Raw genomic sequence first — 19,561 nt, 5'->3', positions numbered from 1 at the left:
TTAATTATTAGCGATTAATTAAGTACTTATTTATTTCCTTTCTTTTCTGGCTATGATCTCAGGCACCTTTTGAGCTAGGGAGCTGATATTTGGACATGACAATGACCAAGTGATTTGGCTGTAAAGGATATTTTTTGATTTATTGATGAATTAATTAATCGATTAATTATTTAATTATTCGATGAATGACTTAATAAATTATTTTTTTAAAGTTATAGATTTGGATGAAATGGTGGTGGTTTGTGTATTCTGTTAGCCAATTGATTAACTATTTCATTGTTTATTGATTATTGTACACCGCACCTTTCCTATGCCATCTCCAGGCATTGGAAATCGTCATTGCCGGGCACCGAAGGGGGCTCGGCAGTGACGCACGCTGAAAGGGAGTACTCAGTTTTCACTCTGGTTGTTTGTTGTACACCGCACCTTTCCTATGCCATCTCCAGGCATTGCAAATCGTCATTGCTGGGCACCGAAGGGGGCTCGGCAGTGACGCATGCTGAAAGGGAGTACTCAGTTTTCACTCTGGTTGTTTGTTTGTTTGTTTGTTTTCTTTCTTGCTTTCTTGTTTGTTTGTTTGTCCAGGCGATATCTCAGCCATCCTTTGAGCTAGGAAGCTGAAATTTTGGCACAATAGTGAGCAAGTCCTTTGTCAAAAACCATATTTTTTGTTTTTTGATTAATCAATAAATTGAGGAGTTATTTAATTATTAGCGATTAATTAAGTACTTATTTAATCAAATTTCCTTTCTCTTCTGACCATTAACTCAGGCACCTTTTGAGTTAGGAAGCTGATATTTGGACATGCCAATGACCAGGTGATTTCGCTCCAAAGGGTATTTTAGATTTATTAATTAATCAATTAATCGATTAATTATTTAATTATTCGATTTATTGACTAAAATTTTTTTTTTTTAAAGTTACAGATTCTGATGAAATGGTGGTGGTTTATGTGTTCTGTGACCGAATTGATTAATAATTTAATTTTTTTATGATTATTATTTATTTATTTTCATTATTAATCATTTATTTATTTTCTTTCTCATTTGGCCAATATCTCAGGCACCTTTTTAGCTCGGAAGCTAATATTTGGACATGACAGTGACCAAGTGATGTGGCTATCAAGGATATTTTTGATTTATTGATTAATCATTTAATCGATTAATTATTTATTGATTAATTGATTAATTATTGAATAATCAATTAATTTTTTAATTTTTTATTATTGACTTATTTAATTAAATTTCTAAAAGATACATCTTCGGATGAAGCACTTGTGGTTTAGTTATGCTATTAGCCAATTGATTAAGAAAATATTTTGTGATAATCTTTTATTGATTTTAATTATACAATTAATCAATTAATGAGCGTGCACCTCTCCCTCCCAATGCAGCCTCGATGAGGTGCACTGTGGTATTGCCGGGCGCCAGAGGCGCCCCGGCAATGCCGCGCTGTAGGATATTTAATTATTTGGCATGGGGGTGGTGTACTTTGAATGTATCTGTTCTTGGTTGTTTTCGTTCTTGTTTTCTTTCTTGTTCGTTTGTTTGTCCGGGCGATATCTCAGCCATCCTTGGAGCTAGGAAGCTGAAATTTCGGCACAATAGTGAGCAAGTCCTTTGTCAAAACTGTATTTTTTGTTTTTTGAATAATCAATTAATTGAGGAGTTATTTAATTATTAGCGATTAATTAAGTACTTATTTAATTAATCAAATTTCCTTTCTCTTCTGACCATTAACTCAGGCACCTTTTGAGTTAGGAAGCTGATATTTGGACATGTCAATGACCAGGTGATTTGGCTGCAAAGGCTATTTTTGATTTATTAATTAATGAATTAATCAATTAATCGATTAATTATTTAATTATTCGATTATGACTAAATTTTTTTTTTTTTTAAAGTTACAGAATCTAATGAAATGGTGGTGGTTTATGTGTTCTCTGACCGAATTGATCAATAATTTAATTTTTTATGATTATTATTTATTTATTTTCATTATTAATCATTTATTTATTTTATTTCTCATTTGGCCAATATCTCAGGCACCTTTTGAGCTCGGAAGCTAATATTTGGACATGAGTGACCAAGTGATGTCGCTATCAAGGATATTTTTGATTTATTGATTAATCAATTAATCAATTAATCGATTAATTATTTAATTATTAGATTAAGTACTAAAAAATTGTTTTGTTTTTTTTCAGTTTCAGATTCTGATGAAATGGTGGTGGTTTATGTGTTCTGTGACCGAATTGATTAATAATTTAATTTTTTTATGATTATTATTTCGTTATTTTCATTATTAATCATTTATTTATTTTCTTTCTCATTTGGCCAATATCTCAGGCACCTTTTGAGCTGGGAAGCTAATATTTGGACATGACAGTGACCAGGTGATGTGGCTATCAAGGATATTTTTGATTTATTGATTAATCATTTAATCGATTAATTATTTATTGATTAATCTGTTAATTATTTAATTTTTTATTAATGACTTTAATTAAATTTCTAAAAGATACATCTTCGGATGAAGCACGAGTGGTTTAGTTATGCTATTAGCCAATTGATTAAGAAAATATTTTGTGATAATCTTTTATTGATTATTAATTTTACAATTAATCAATCAATTAGTGTACACCTTTCCCTCCCAATGCAGCCTCAATGAGCTGCACTGCGGTATTGCCGGGCACCAGAGGCGCCCTGGCAATGCCGCGTTGTAGGATATTTAATTATTTGGCATGGGGGCGGTGTACTTTGAATGTATCTGTACTTGTTTTCTTGGTTGTCTGAGCAATATCTCAGCCATCCTTTGAGCTAGGAATCAGAAATTTCGGCACAATCATGAGCAAGTACTTTGTCAAAAACGGTATTTTTTGTTTTTTGATTAATCAATTAATTGATGAGTTATTTAATTATTAGCGATTAATTAAGTACTTATACATTTACTTTCTCTTCTGACCATTATTTCAGGCACCTTTTGAGTTAGGAAGCTGATATTTGGACATGCCATTGACCAAGTGATTTGGCTGCAAAGGCTATTTTTGATTTATTGATTAATCAATTAATCGATTAATTATTTAATTATTCGATTAATGACTAAAATTGTTTTTTTTTTAAAGTTACAGATTCTTATTAAATGGTGGTGGTTTATGTGTTTTATTAGCGAATTGATTAAGCGATGAGAAAGATGTTAGAAGTGTTGTGGATACTATTTCCAACATTGTAAATCCCTTTGATTCTTTCCTGGAATCCGACCAGCTTTTTCACATTACCTCAGGGAAAGTTGCATCAATACCTGTGGTGCAAGATCTCCAGCAAGCGCATGAGAAAGGAGAAGCAGCATCTCAGACGTTTTGTGAGAAGTGACTCCAAGCCTCAGATATCGGCTTTCATGATCCCATCACAAAAATGAAATTGAAGACATTCAAGGACGCAGGAAAGGCAGCAGTATCAAAGGTGAAGGGTGGTAAAGAGATCACTCTCAAGGCTGACCGGAATCTTTTTGCCAGGCTTATGGTGATTGGTACAGTGCGGAAGCTGGATATTGATGAGATGCTAATTCATTCACCGAGTCCTTTGCCCTTGCCACTTGCAACTATGACGGATCACTCAACAAGACCAACAAAGCAAAGCTCTTACACTTTCTAGAGCGAGCAGTAGACCCTACTCCTACCATCAGTGATATCCCAACTGATTCAATATGGGTGTGGGATACTATGGCATTGATGCAAGTTCTAAAGCCAACAGAAACATTTGGCCAGCTTGCTGATCAGGTACGATCAGTCCTAGTGAGACAAGCCAAACTGGATAAGTCGAAAGTGGTGCACTTTGTTTTGTTCCTGATAGATACCATACTAACAGCATCAAAGGTGGTGAGAGAAGTAGATGGTCAGTAGGAGGAATACATGTCAACAAAATCTTCTCTGCTGAACAGAAGATACCCAAACAGTGGTCAAAATTCTTGTCATGTGGCCAGAATAAAGAGAATCTTTTACAGTTCCTCTTTGAATACTGGTGCAGGAATGCAAGGGAAATCATTGATGATGTAACACTCATCGTTGGACATGGCAGTGAATGTCATGCTCTCCGTCAGAATGAAATGAAAACTGATCTTGAAGTAGTAGCCATCCAATGTCTCTTCACCAATCAAGAAGATGCAGAAACTAGACTGTTATTGCATAGTGCATTTGCAGACAGATCAAGTGATCATGTTGTCATTCGCAGTCCAGGCACAGATGTATTTGTGTTATGTATTGCATTCTGCCAGGATATTGACGCAAAACTAATTCCACACTGGAAAAGGAAAGGCCACACGTACAGTTGACGTCCAGCATATCTTTGATCACTTTGGAAAGGAGGTGTGCTTTGCGCTGATTGGATTTCACTGCTTTTCTGGATGTGATTCAGTCAGTGCCCTGTATGGTATGGGGAAGGTGAACTCTACAAATATCTTGATATCAAGTAAAGAGTTGGGAACATCTTTTGAGGTTTCTTAAACTCTGTATGCAGGACTGGAGATGTTCACTTGTGAACTCTATGGCCAGAATGGCTGTGTATATGTGAACCATGCCAGGCATTAGATGTTCAAGACCAGTAGATGTGAAGAGAAATGTTTGCCACCCAACAAGGATGCATTGCACAAACATATCCAACGTGCAAACTATCAGGCAGCAATTCATAAGCGATGTCTTGAGAACTTGTCAAACATTCCACCTCCGACAGATCATGGATGGAAATTTGATGGTGGTGAGCTAGCAGTCGATTGGATGTGACTTCCCCCTGCACCTGCAAGTGTTATTGAATTGGCACACTGCTCATGCAAGAAAATGCAGTGTTCACAAAGGAGATGTTCTTGTTTGGCTAACAATGTTCCTTGCACAGACTTGTTTAGGGTGTGACTTGCACCGACTTGCACTGTGCTCTTGTGTAGGATGTGAAAATATTTAACTTTCATCAGATCAACCTGAACGCAATGAAATTGACACTTCTGACTCTGAGGATGAATTGTAGCTTGTTCTTGCTTTCATGTATTTCACAAAAGCAATGACTACTGGATTTTTCTGTTAAAAAAAAAATAAATAAATAAATATTGTCGCGTGACTACCCTTGGTGAACACCGTAGGGTAACACGGATGACCGATTGCGAGACTTTACACTCCCGAGGCGAAAACTCAATGGCGGATTCAAGCTCAACACAAAGTTAAATGCGCGGGAGGCCAGACGCAACGAGCTCCACAGCCTTATCTATTAAAATGAAACACCCAGGAAACTGCGTTCAAATATGTACAGAAAATAATATAAGGATTTATTATTGAAAAGTAATAACAGTGAAAAAAACACGCGCCGGTAATACTAATAACTAAATCGGGACGTCCCCACACGACTGATATCAAACACAAAACGAGGGAGATTAATTACGAAGAGAACACGTCACGTCGTTCAAAATGTACGCGGATTCGGGCTTATCTGGTCTTTCGTCGTCTTTGTGGCTGCCGTCCAACACCGCTCCTTTCGGCCCGATCGCACACCTCGCTCCAAGTTCCACGGCCCTCTGCGTCCGCCTCCAAGTGCCACCAGGCCTCGTCGGTCCAACGGCCCACACACACCACGAGCTCCTTTGCTCCAACGGTCCACCGCAGGGCTGCACGAAGCAACCAAAACCAAGTGCCAACTGCCAACTGCAACGAGCTGTGGTCACGAATGTTCAACGAACCGTGTCCTGTGCCAACTCCGACGAACTGTGCAACGAACCGTGTCCTGTGCCAACTGCCACGAACTCTGGTACGGAACTGTAACAACGAACTCTGCGACTCAACCCTCTCAACTCTGGACTCCACTCGAACTCCCGAAATGGCGTCCGACCGTCGCCTATATTGGTGGCCGATGACGTCACATTGGCGCGCTCCTCAGCCAATCATAGCCTCCCAACTCGCCCAGGTCACGCCCTCTGCGGCATGCGACTCCTGACATCTCCCGTCCGTGACCCCGCGGTCCTGGTGTAACACGTGCCAGCGAGGTTGGTAGGCCTTTGAGGTGCGCAGGCGAGGTTTGTAGGCCTTGGAGGTGTAAACGGTGGCGGTGTATTGTGGCGGTGTTCTTGGCCTGGTGGTGCCCATTTATTACGAAGTCAATGTCAGGGAAAGGGAATTATTTAATGTTGCACTAAGGACCTAACTAATGTTTATGTGGTTTGCAGTGCCATAAAGGACAAAGGTTTGATTACTAGGTGATACTCACAGGGGCGTTACCTTTAATCCCTCACTATTTAACACTCGAATCTCCAGGTAGATCCACACTCATACATCTTACCCCGACAACCGCCTGAACATCAATAACTTATTACATGTAGAGTCCCTGTCACGACAGCCGAATACCTACCTATTCAGATCTACCTAGCTCTAGATGTTGCATTACCAAATTCATAACACAGCCCCCCCCCTGGAACCGTAGCTCCTGCAAGGTTCACCGCAGGGCTACCATTCCAGCCTTAACACTTACTGTCACACACTTAATTAACCTATGAAATAAATCAGGAAGGGCTGTGGGAAGTGAGTCGGACTACCTACCTACACTTCCTTAACATGCTGAACCCCTTAACCATCATGCAAGTATGTACATCTTCTTCGTTGTTCCTGTGGAGGGAGGAAACAACAACACACAACACTAACTTAACCACAAAACTTAACCATCTTTCCAAAACTCAAAACTCTAACCTTTGTACATACCCCGGTCTACAGACCGCGTCCCCCGGTGGATGCCACAAGACTCAACCTTACCTGCGGGGCCATCCCCAATGCATCCCCCTAAATTTCCTCGGGCCCTGTCCAGATGTTACAGGTGAGTGACACGGCTCGGTGGATTTCGCCCACATTCATGCTACACAGACCCCTTAACCACTCATTCTCATTCCATAGGTCATCAAGGCATTGCAAAAATCAACAAAGCACTTATTCCCAATACACCCCCTGCAGGACCATGGCATTGATGTCATTCACGTGTGTGTGCATTCCTCAACTAGGCAGCGGGGAGGTACCGCACAAAAAGATGGTGGGGGCGCATCAGGCTGTGGTGCCCGCAGTCCCAAAAACAAGTCAACCGACTTACAAATTCATTGCCCCCCCCCCCCTTTACCTCTTGGCCCCGTGACAGCCCAACAGCCCCTTTCCGCCGTTACCTCGCCGGTGAGGGTCTCCACACACACCAGGCTCCTTTGCCTCCTGCTTTCGCGCAGCAACACGGGTCACCGGGGGACTTCCTCACCCCGCGGCGCCCAACCAGACCCTCCACCGACGAGCTCCAATTTCCAGTTACCACCGGCTGCCAGGGGTAATTGCCGCAGAGGGGGGCCCGCAGGCATCGCTCCTCAGAGCTTGCTCTGTACCTGCGGACACACACACCTTCCCCACCCATGGTCCCCAAAACACACTTCCTCCCCCGCTGCCATTCAATTCTCCACACAACTCAGCACAATTCAGTACAATTCATAGATGGTGTAAAAGGTGTTACAAGGCTTGCCATGGCCTGCCAATGTGAAATCCCATTCACAGTTCGAATCATTAAATCCTTACACCTTTCCATTAGCACATTTCCAAAAAGCACAATTTATCGCCCCTCATTATCTCCAATAATCATCACTCACTCTCCAGGTTCCACTCTCACGACCACATCAAAACACCTAACCACAATACAAAAACATACGCCACCCACAAGACACTGTGGCTCCCATTCCATCCCCTCACCGGCCATGTCATCACTCTCACCCGCCTCCCAACTCCAAATTACATGTCCCCAATTTCCCAAAGCAAATCCTGAAGCCTGGGACAGTACTCCTCAAAACACTCACCTCAAGTGCAGGTAGTTGCAGGTTGGTCAGGTTCAAGAGTGCCATCCACCATACAATTCCCAAAATTTCACATTGGGCCAACCAAATACTTCCAAATTTCTCTTTTGTCCCCACTACACTGGCAGGTATGTGGATCCGCATCCAACGGTGATCATCACTACACTACCTGTGGCCACGACAGCTCTGCACCTCTACCGTGCAAGGGTCACCGGGACAAGGTGAGCAGTCAAAACGCCAACATGGCCCATGAGTGTCCATAAGGGCGCGACCCACCATCCATCCTTCGCCCCCCCTGCGAGGAACACAGCTGCAGCAGCCCCAGCTGGCCAATGTGGTGAGCACTTGCTGCCACAACACACACTACCGCACACACAACCTCGGCCCTGGGGGGCACGGTCGCAGTGCGTGGCATCCCTACAGCCACGTCCCCTGCACCTCCCCATCATCCCCCAGTCCGACTACAGAACTGCAGCCCCCCCCAGTGCTCACCCACACTTGACCACACCAAGGTCCAGTCAACAGCCATGCTCCACCAGGAGACCCACCCAGAAGACATGGTCCACACACCTCGGACACGCACGGCACCACGTTGACCCTCAGGCTACACAACTACATCCCCATCATCCCGCGTCCCAAATATCAGCACAGTTGCCCCCGCAACCAGTTGAAAGCTGTGTCTTGCTACCCTATTAATTTAATCACAGCCTCCAACACTTTGGTCTACACACCTGGATCAATAATGGCGTCACTATACAGTGTCCACCATGGCATTTCACAATCCACCCTTAAATTTGCATCTAACCCACAGATTACCCATGCCAACCATTTGTCACATTTCACTCACCTCACCAAAGAAGGATGCTTTGCCATACACATGCCAGCCGAGCATGGCCCATATGCTCGGCTCGTCGTTACACATCTCCCGATTCACATCCCCATGGCTCTCTTCCCAACCCGAGAGTCCATAAATCACAACGGAGCATCTGTGGAAGGTCGCTCACACCATCACGTTCCACAGATGCCCCAATGGTTGTCCGGCAGGCTATCTCCATCCCTGTCCATTCGGTTTGACCCGCGTCCATAGACCAACCACCATGCCAGGTCACCACATGCTGGTTGTCCCAGAGTCCCTGGAGGAGAGTGCCAGGCCGCATGCCCGGGTGGTCACCACATCAGTCCCAAGTTGGCCGTCCACAGTGCCACCACCAAAGCGCGACCCACAACACCTCCCCCTAGTGGTCCTCAATATTTGCCAACCCAGACTTGAGAAACCACCTCGGACCCCTCTGGAGGTCTTAACCCCCACCAGGGTCCGGTGACCCTGCCGGCCCGAGCCACCAGCTCGTACGGCGCCCCGACGGACAAGGGACGCCACACTCCACCAGACCCCCCGTGGGACCCAGGTCGTACCTCGACACCCAAGGCTGGACCCCACGTCCAAATCTCGCCATCACAGCCCCCCAGCTGGCTGGCATACCCAAATTTTGAAAGGGGCAACTTTGGCCCGAGGCCATCACCCATGACCTCTCCATGTCCAGATCCCGCAGCCCGGGGACCAATCCCCACCATGGCTGCTCCAAATCAATTTCCCATTGTAATTTTATTTTAAATTTTCTTTTACAAATTTTCATTCCCACTGCCAAACCGCAGCTGCAGGGAACAACCTCTACCACCGGTTGTTCTGCCCCTCCCTGCAGTTGATCCAAATTCCCTACAGGGACCAAATCTCCAGAAGCTCTATCTCCCGATCCTCCAAGATCCAAATCCAGCCCGGAGCCAACACACTCCCCCAACTGGTTGTCCAATTTTGGAGCCTCTGTTTCCAAATAGCAGTGTACAGTGAGCGTCCCCTCGGTCATTCCAACCACCTCCTCGGACCAACTCACCTCTTCACCCAGGCTCCTTTGGGCCTGAACAAGCTCTACCTCCATGGGACTGTCACAGGTCTCCAGCCGCTGGATCAAATCATCCTCATCATCATCATTTCCACAAATCATTCCTGGCCCCGCCAGGCTTTGATCGATATCCCCAATAAATACCTGGTCCGGCTCCATTGCACGGACCCCCAAAAACTCTACCCCCTCTTGCTCCGCACCACCGCCCTGGTGCTGCACAATTCCAAATTCATCCCCCGGTTGGGGTGTTGTGACATCCACACGGTCCCGATAAACAACCAGGCCAGAATGTGGGAAACATTCCCCATTACAACTCTCACATTCCAAATTTCCTTCCCCGCTCACCTGTGGACACTCCACGTTTACCTGCAGGCATTCCCCATCTACCTGTACACATTCCCCATCCACCTGTGGACATTCCCCGTCCACCTCTGCACCTGCAGTCTCCCCATTTACTTCAATTGCCATTCCCTGTGCAATTCCCAATTTTGCCATTCCCGGTGCAATTCCCTGCTCGTGAGCAACATGCACATCTGCATGGGCCGTACTCTCTCCTGTTCCCAATCTAGCTTCCCCCCGTTCCGATTCAATTTTTGCCACCTTTGGCTTCTCCTGTGCCCCCATTTTGTTTGCCAGCCCATCACTTTTAATACTCAATTTCCGCCATTCCCCATTCATTCGTTCATAGTGGGCCTTCAATAGATTGAATATGGTCTGGTAAGTTATAGGAGCCGTCTCTCCGGCGGGGGAAGTTCCAACGCTATCCTCCATTTCCCTTATTTCCGTCTCACTCCCGACGCTGACGGAGGCCTCGCTGCGTACTTCCATTTCGTCGACCTCCGACATCCGCTTTTCGGAAGGTCGTTCCCCGCGCGCGTATTTATTTTAATAATTCCTGAAACAATTTAAATTTGACGAAGACACGATATCGCGCTCCGTTTGCCCGATTGATTATTAAATTTCTCCGCCTCGACTATAAAAATTTTGCGTTCGAACGTCGGGCGCAATGTACGCCCGACCGTGTCGATGTCTCCCCGCGGACAAAAAAATTTGTCCGACCGTGTCGATGTCTCGCCGCGGACAAAAAAATTTGTCCGACGGGTTCAAATCCCACTCCTGACACCACTTGTCGCGTGACTACCCTTGGTGAACACCGTAGGGTAACACGGATGACCGATTGCGAGACTTTACACTCCCGAGGCGAAAACTCAATGGCGGATTCAAGCTCAACACAAAGTTAAACGCGCGGGAGGCCAGACGCAACGAGCTCCACAGCCTTATCTATTAAAATGAAACACCCAGGAAACTGCGTTCAAATATGTACAGAAAATAATATAAGGATTTATTATTGAAAAGTAATAACAGTGAAAAAAACACGCGCCGGTAATACTAATAACTAAATCGGGACGTCCCCACACGACTGATATCAAACACAAAACGAGGGAGATTAATTACGAAGAGAACACGTCACGTCGTTCAAAATGTACGCGGATTCGGGCTTATCTGGTCTTTCGTCGTCTTTGTGGCTGCCGTCCAACACCGCTCCTTTCGGCCCGATCGCACACCTCGCTCCAAGTTCCACGGCCCTCTGCGTCCGCCTCCAAGCGCCACCAGGCCTCGTCGGTCCAACGGCCCACACACACCACGAGCTCCTTTGCTCCAACGGTCCACCGCAGGGCTGCACGAAGCAACCAAAACCAAGTGCCAACTGCCAACTGCAACGAGCTGTGGTCACGAATGTTCAACGAACCGTGTCCTGTGCCAACTCCGACGAACTGTGCAACGAACCGTGTCCTGTGCCAACTGCCACGAACTCTGGTACGGAACTGTAACAACGAACTCTGCGACTCAACCCTCTCAACTCTGGACTCCACTCGAACTCCCGAAATGGCGTCCGACCGTCGCCTATATTGGTGGCCGATGACGTCACATTGGCGCGCTCCTCAGCCAATCATAGCCTCCCAACTCGCCCAGGTCACGCCCTCTGCGGCATGCGACTCCTGACATCTCCCGTCCGTGACCCCGCGGTCCTGGTGTAACACGTGCCAGCGAGGTTGGTAGGCCTTTGAGGTGCGCAGGCGAGGTTTGTAGGCTTTGGAGGTGTAAACGGTGGCGGTGTATTGTGGCGGTGTTCTTGGCCTGGTGGTGCCCATTTATTACGAAGTCAATGTCAGGGAAAGGGAATTATTTAATGTTGCACTAAGGACCTAACTAATGTTTATGTGGTTTGCAGTGCCATAAAGGACAAAGGTTTGATTACTAGGTGATACTCACAGGGGCGTTACCTTTAATCCCTCACTATTTAACACTCGAATCTCCAGGTAGATCCACACTCATACATCTTACCCCGACAACCGCCTGAACATCAATAACTTATTACATGTAGAGTCCCTGTCACGACAGCCGAATACCTACCTATTCAGATCTACCTAGCTCTAGATGTTGCATTACCAAATTCATAACAATATATATATATATATATATATATATATATATATATATATATATATATATATATATATATATATATATATCTATCTATCTATAATTCCAGTAATCTCTGTGTGTATGTATGTATGTATGTCTGTATGTCTGTGACCGCTGTTTCTCGACAACCACGGGTTCGATATACTTGAAACTTGCCAGGTATATTGCTGGGGACCCGAGGATGTGCCTTTTCAAGGTTTCATATTAATCGGACAAGTAGTTACCGAGCTATGTCCAAAAAACGATTCAACCAATCAGAGAGCAGCGAGCTATCACGTGTGCCGAACGTGCCGAACAGACTCTGCCTCGGACGGCACATTTGAGAGCGTATTCATTTATTTCACGTTGGCAAACTATGTTGCCGCTATGTTGGCGTTAAACTATGTTTTAAAACTAATTAGCGATTCTTTCGCTTTCCTGCGCGTTTGTGCACGTTATGGCGATTTCTTTACCAAACTCCGCAAGCCGTTCGCTTTGGACCAAACCATTTCATGTAAATAGAGGGGGGGGGGATTGTCACCGTACTCGCAAGCCGTTCGCTTTGGACCAAACCATTTCATGTAAATAGAGGGGGGGGATTGTCACCGTACTCGCAAGCCGTTCGCTTTGGACCAAACCATTTCATGTAAATAGAGGGGGGGGATATAATTTTAGATATACAGTATATATAGTACGGGCATGCCCTAGTATATATAATTAATGCTTTGAGACATTACGAGTATAATAAAATCTCTCTCCAGCCTAGTTTTGACATTCCAGTGCCCCAAAACATGTTGATATTGCTTAGGTACATGTAATGGTTCTTAGTGTAAAATGGCCTTAGCAACCATTTTTTGTATTTCTTTGTTTTTCTGACATTGTCACTATGTCAGAAATTTTCTGCTTTGAGATATTAGGAGTATATCTAAATCTTTCTCCAGCCTAGTTTTGACATTCCAGTGCCCCAAAACCTGTTGATCTTGCTTATATGCCTTGGTTGCTAGGGTAAAATGGTTTGAGCAACCAATTCTATGTATTTCTTTTAGTTTGTATGAATTTCTCAATTTGCTCAATTTTCAGACTTGGGAACAATTGATTTTGTGTTCAGGTACATCTTTTTAACATTTTAAGGAAGGTTTCATGTAGTCCCCATGTGGAGACTATGAAAAAGTGTTACTTTGAGGCATGGCCCTAAGACATATTAAGACATATTAAGACATATTAAGACATATTAAGACATATTCTAAGACATATTCTAAGACATATTCTAAGACATATTCTAAGACATATTCTAAGACATATTCTAAGACATATTCTAAGACATATTCTAAGACATATTCTAAGACATATTCTAAGACATATTCTAAGACATATTCTAAGACATATTCTAAGACATATTCTAAGACATATTCTAAGACATATTCTAAGACATATTCTAAGACATATTCTAAGACATATTCTAAGACATATTCTAAGACATATTCTAAGACATATTCTAAGACATATTCTAAGACATATTCTAAGACATATTCTAAGACATATTCTAAGACATATTCTAAGACATATTCTAAGACATATTCTAAGACATATTCTAAGACATATTCTAAGACATATTCTAAGACATATTCTAAGACATATTCTAAGACATATTCTAAGACATATTCTAAGACATATTCTAAGACATATTCTAAGACATATTCTAAGACATATTCTAAGACATATTCTAAGACATATTCTAAGACATATTCTAAGACATATTCTAAGACATATTCTAAGACATAGTAAAGACATTTCCAGAAAACAGAATTAAAAAGAACCACAAAGCTTTTCGTTGGGCTTCTTCAAAGAAGAGGAACATGATCTCGTCTCCCAGTCACAGATGATGATAGAGGATTTTTGCAGTGGCCCCACCCCAGACTCTGCAACCTCCAATTGGAGTACTGAACACTGAACAGGCTCCTCCAACCAAAAGCATGGGATGTCTAAAATGTAATTTGGAAACTTTTTTTTTTACCAGCTATCATTCACAAGAGAACTTTTATTTTGTCTCTGATGTACCTGCATACAACAGCAACAACAACAACATGCATTTTAAGGCCATTTTCCCTGCTAGAGTGGGGGTTAGCCTTGCGGTCCCCATGACAATCTTCTCCATTTTGCCCTATTTTCTGCATCTCCCCTTGTTTAACCCCCTTGCCCGCATTTCTTCTTCCACCATCTTTAGCCAAGTCTTTCTCGGTCTTCCCCGTCCTCTGCTTCGTTCTACATTCATTTCCATCACTCTTCTCAACCAGTCACTTTCATCCTTCCTCAACACATGACCAAACCCTCTCAACCTGTTCCTCTTCACAGCATCAATCACAGGCTCTATTCCCATCATCTTTCGCAATTCATCATTTGTCTTCCTCCCTCTCAACGATACTCTGCACATCCACCGAACCATTCGCATTTCCACCCTTTCCAGCCTTCGTTGCTGCTCTACGTTCATTACCCATGTCTCGCTCCCATAAATCATAACACTTCTCACACATGCAGCATACACCTTTCCCTTCAGCTTCAACGACACTCCCCTCCTCATCAGCACGCCACTCAGTTCCCGAAACTTCTTCCATGCACATTTCACTCGAGCAACCGTTGCCGAGTCCTACATCATGCATCATATTTTTTTTTAGCTTCATTCACAGAAAAGGAAAAGCTTCCTCGCAGAGAACCAATGCTCAGTTGCGATAGTAACATACTTAGCCTCTATAAGATAGTCCAAGCAGCATTCATGATAAATTTTAACTTGATATAGCAATACCTTTGCAAAGTGTACCCATTGTTCAAGTTGATCTATTTATGGTACTTCACTGGCATGCTTGATAGTATCATGTACTTAGTGTATGCAGTTCAAGGTTATGGAATTTAGCCAAGGTCACTGATCAAGGACATGGCAAACATGGTAGATGATGAGAGGTTGACAATTCACTCGCACAAGGAGGAGATGAAGGCTCGTATTACTGCAGATGCCACTGACAGACAGAAAATCAGATTGAAGTTAGAAGAATCAATTGACACTCTGGATCCTGTCAGTCACCCAAAGGAGGGCTCTTTCCAAGAGGCCATTGCCCAACAGTCTAGATAATGAGTGGGTGGCTTTCAGGCGCCACTGTAAATATTGACTAAGCATTTCCCATTAGTCAGAGTGATGAAAGAACCTGGCCTCGTGGCTTTAATGTGTTGGGGAAGTGCTGCAAATGACTCTGTCGAAAGAGGTCAAGACAATGGTAGTTATGAAAAAACATATACAAGTTGGCTCAGCAAAGCTCTATGACACAAATGTTATCTATTTACGTATATTATTGGTCTCTAAGCTTCCGGAAAGTAGATGGATATTGAAGATTTTTTAAAATTTATGTTGAAGGCTCCAGTCATAAATGTGTATTTGCTTTCTTCTCTAAAATTACACACACTGATTTTGATGACACTTGTCCACAATCTTCATCACCCGTGATGTGCCAACGTTTGTTCACGGAGTAAAAAAAAAGAAGAAGGGGTATAAGGGGATTTAAGGGGTGGGGGGGGGGGGGGGGGCGGGGTGTTTGCCAAAATAGGTGTTTGCTTTCTTCTCAGAAACTACACACATAATTTTGATGAAACTTGACCACAACCATTATTTGTGATGCACCTAAGTTTGTTCACGGCATTAGAAAAATTGGGGTATAGCAGCAATAGTGTGATATTTGTAAAAATGTAATTTCAGCTATTTGCAGCAATAGTGAGATATTTCTAGAATTTCGCATCAATAGGGTGAGCAGTTTCAGGGATTTTTTTTCCCCTTAAGTATTTTACTTAAATCCAATATGGCTGCCAAACCATATGACAGATGTTTTTACGGCATAGCCCATAGGGCAATGCCATCTAAAGCAACGTTTCTGTCCGTATGCATGTATGTCCCTCACAAGCGTCCACTAATCAGAGTTGAGGATCTTGTCACATGACAGGAGAACAGCATTTAGTAACCATTACAGTTGTATATTTGAATAAAAGGAAATATAACAACCTGTGGAACGTTTTGGGGTCCCAGTGGGTGTCGAAAGGTTTGTAGCATGTTTCAGAAATTCCTCAATAAAATTATGATTTTGAAATGTGATCGACACGGACCTTGCTCCCGAATCTGGAAGTGAACAGATGATGACAAGCCTGGCTACCCCATTGTTAGACTACCAGTCTTGTTTTCCAATGTTATATACCCATGGGTCGTCGAACATATGATTAAAATTTCGTATCGATCCGTTCAGCACTTTGGGAAAAGATTTTTAATTTTTGCATGAAATACAATATGGCTGTCAGACCATTTAACCTATGACTTGATCACTTTCAATATTTATTCCCCAATGCTAGTAGATCATGTGTGTGGAGTTTCTCATTGATATAGTAAGCTGTTCTGGAAAATAAGATTTTTGAAGGTTTGCATTTTGAATCCAATATGGCTGCCAAACCATGTGACCTATGACAGCAATTTTTTTTTCTCGACCAATTTATCCCTAGATCACCCTCGAAAATTTTCATACTGATCAGATTGAGCATTGTACTTGTCAAATTGGGATCTTCATCTTTCCAGTGTAAAATATATATTGTCTTGGGTGTTCACCTGTGACCATCAGAATTATGCAAGATATATACCTGCCTATTAGCCTGAGACAGTGGAACTACCAAATAGCCACCTCGACAAACATCAGCATCATGTGAAAGGTGACTTTGTTGTGCAATGCAGTGTAAATTATTTTGCACAGGTTGCCTCTGACCTTACAATATATCAGGCGACAAACAGGGATTCCAAGGCAAAAGTTGGCATGGTTGGCTTCACAAACAAATAGCTTCACATAATGTCAAAGCTGCCATCACTCGTCAGTGTGAGGATATGGCAGGGAAAGGGAAACAATGAGCAAATGTTCAGATCTTAAACAAAGCAGGTAGTCTAGATGGACATAGGGGTCCACGCGCCCCCCCCCCCCCGGTTTCTTTTATGCCACCTGATTTTTCTTAATCCTCAAAGTGTCTACTTTCAGAATCTGCCAGGTATCAAGCTGAAATAATGTCCAAAAGGCTTAATTTTTAACCCTTTATTGCAACTAACCTATGACTAACCTATGACTTTATTGCAACTAACCTTTCTGCTTGGAAATCAGCCAACATCACCGCTTTGCACAAAAAAGGTGCAAAAACAGATCCTAGCAACTACAGACCAATCAGCCTTCTCCCAATTATCAGCAAAGTCATGGAATCCATCATTGCTTCGGATATGAAATCTTTCCTCTTCTCCAATGGCTTGATCTCTGATCATCAATTTGGTTTCAGACCAGGTCACTCTACTCTGGACATGCTGCTTCTGCTGTCTCAACAATGGATGGAGGTCCTCAATGCCAAACAGGAAATTAGAGCTGTCTCCCTCGACATATCACGTGCCTTCGACACGGTCTGGCACCCCGCTCTGCTCACCAAACTCTCCTCCTTTGGTATCCATGGAAATCTCCACGCATGGCTGGCGGACTTCCTCTCTAGTCGTCGTCAACGTGTGGCCCTGAATGGGTTTCTCTCATCTCCTCTTCCTGTTCAGGCTGGAGTTCCCCAAGGCAGTGTTCTGGGCCCCGTGCTTTTTCTGGTCTTCATCAATGATCTCTCTGACTCTCTCGAAAATCCTCTCTATCTCTTTGCTGATGACTCCACTCTCTGCCGCTCCATTCCTCTTCCCTCAGATCGGCAGTCTGCTGCCTCCTCACTCTCTGAAGACCTGGACAAAATCACAGACTGGTCAAACAAGTGGAACATGTCTTTCAATCCTGACAAATCTCACACTCTTACTATGTCTCTCCGAAAAGATCGACTGGACAACCCTCCCATCTACTTTCTCAACAATCCTCTCCAAGAAGTTCTGTCGCTCAAGATTTTGGGTCTCACTATCTGCCATGATCTTTCTTGGGAAAACCACATTTCCAAGCTGGCCTCCAAAGCCAGTCGCCGACTGGGCATCCTCCGTCGTGCGAAGTCCTTCCTCGGCACACCTGAGCTCCTCACCACATACAAGGCTTTCATCCGCAGCTCAATGGAATACTGTTCTCCCCTATGGGCCGGTGCTCCTGCCTCACACCTAGCTCGGCTTCACGCTGTTGAAACCAAAGCTTTCAGAATTATTGGAATCTCCCGCGATGAAGCTATCTCTGAGGGCCTTTCACTCACTCACCGCAGGCAGGTAGGTGGTCTTTCTGTCTTCTACCGACTCCTCTCCGGCCTTGCACCCCCAGCTCTCTCTGTGCTCTGTCCCCCAAATATTCCTACAGGTCGCACAAGATCTGCCAGCAACCCTCTGATGGTTAAACTGCCGAAATCTCGGCTCTCTGCTCACCTTCACTCTTTCATTCCTCTTTTCTCCCGCCTCTGGAACAAACTCCCTCACTCCCTTCAATCCCACTCCTCCCTCCAGGTCTTTAAAACAGCTGTTCACCACCATCTCTTATCTTCCCCCATCCAAAACCTTGATCTTTTCTACCCCTGCTAATTCACCCCAGATCCACCTTGTTTGAAATTCCAACTTCTTTCCTGGAAGTCCTGGCAGTGTCCATATGTTTTATACCTCTCCCACTGCCCCCTTCCCATGCCCCCCCCCCCCAAAGCCCTCGCCCTCTCTCAGATCTCTCGATGTCTCCATGTCTCTCGGTCCCTGCTCTCAAATGTTGTGTTTGTGTCCTTCCCCCTCTCTCCCCATCTTGTCTACCGCTCCCGATGTTATATGTTTTATGTGTCGGTTTGTCTTTCTGTGTGATTAATGTTCGCTCTTTCACGAGCCTCGATCTTGTATACAAAAAAAAAAAAAAAAAAAAACTAACCCGAAACCGAAAAGAAATAATTGATGTAGAAAGAGGCATAACTTTTGAAGTAAACAACATACAGAGACAAATTAATACACTTTTCCATACAATTCTGACCCCAGGAATTCAATGGGATGGTTATTTTAGACATTCGACAACATTTTGACTCTATTTCTGGACAAAAACAGCAAAAAAATGCCAAAAATGTGTGTATAACCAACTATCTTTTCATTTTTTCAAGCGCATAGGGTGAATTTTTGTTCACCACCAGTTTTTTCTTAATCATTTAAGTGTCTATTTGAAGATTATATTGGGTACCAAGCTGAAATAATGTCCAAAGGCTTCATTTTTAACCCTTTATTGCACCAAACTCAAACCTGAAAAATCATAGTATTATATAAAGTTGCATAACTTTTGATGTAAACAACTTGCAGAGACAAATGAACACATTTTCCATACAATTCTGACCCAAGGAATTCTTTATTACTAATTATGTATTGACATTCGACAACA

Source organism: Myxine glutinosa, unplaced genomic scaffold (genome assembly GCF_964187855.1).
Source record: "Myxine glutinosa unplaced genomic scaffold, kmMyxGlut1.1 SCAFFOLD_814, whole genome shotgun sequence".
Classification (NCBI taxonomy): Eukaryota; Metazoa; Chordata; class Myxini; order Myxiniformes; family Myxinidae; genus Myxine; species Myxine glutinosa.
This window is presented reverse-complemented; position numbering follows the sequence as displayed.